Consider the following 921-nt stretch of genomic DNA (forward strand, 5'->3'; position numbering starts at 1 on the left):
TTAGGGGGAACAAAAACTTTTTCTATAAGCTAATTAGATGAATTGTCTTGATTTGTTTGTTTTAATGAATTGCTTTGATCTGTTAGTAGATGAATTGTCTTGTTGTGCTTGTTGCAATTGTCTTGAGTTACCTCATAGAATAACACCTCTAGTGTTAAAACAACTTAACAACTCACTAAATAAAACACATGTGTGGCCCTGGAAAATTCTTTTCCTTTCTTAACCAATGCATCAACCCTATGCTTGGTGATTTCCCCATAAATACCTCAACTCACCTAGTTCTAGTCTCCCGAAAATAGTGAAGTTATGGTCACTCTTGTATTACCTTAACCTCCTCTCTTTCAAATAATCAAACCTTTTGACCTAAACCCCAAAACCTCTTTTGGTTTTGTCCTATGACTCAAAATATTAATTCAAAGGATTTTGTCAAAAACCCTTCTTTTAAATTTGACTATGATCACCTTTGATCATGGTATCGCAAAGAGTTTGCAAAAGACATTGTTTTATTTTGGCACAAGGTACTTTATGGGACTTTAAAAATCTTGTGAAATCTTTTGTTTGTAGTTTTGGTTTCTTCAAATAAAATGGGATGATCCATATTTCATTTTATTTCCTCTATGGATCATCCTACTCCTCTAAAAAATCCTTCCTCTTCCCAAGTATTTCAAGTAACCCTATGTATCTAGTTTTAAATCAAATCAAGGCCATAGACACCAAATAAAGTGGTATTTGAATCTGTGATCAAATACCCATGGCATTGCCTTTGCCATTAAGACATCTCACATATCCAACAATCAAGATCACACCTCTATATAGTCTTGACCTTGGAAAATTACTTTTTGTCTAACAAATCAATCTCCATTGGTACACCTATCTCTTTAAGAAAATTTCAACTTGGCCTAACCATTTTGATAACCTTCT

Source organism: Lolium rigidum, chromosome 4, assembly GCF_022539505.1.
Source record: "Lolium rigidum isolate FL_2022 chromosome 4, APGP_CSIRO_Lrig_0.1, whole genome shotgun sequence".
NCBI classification, from domain to species: Eukaryota; Viridiplantae; Streptophyta; class Magnoliopsida; order Poales; family Poaceae; genus Lolium; species Lolium rigidum.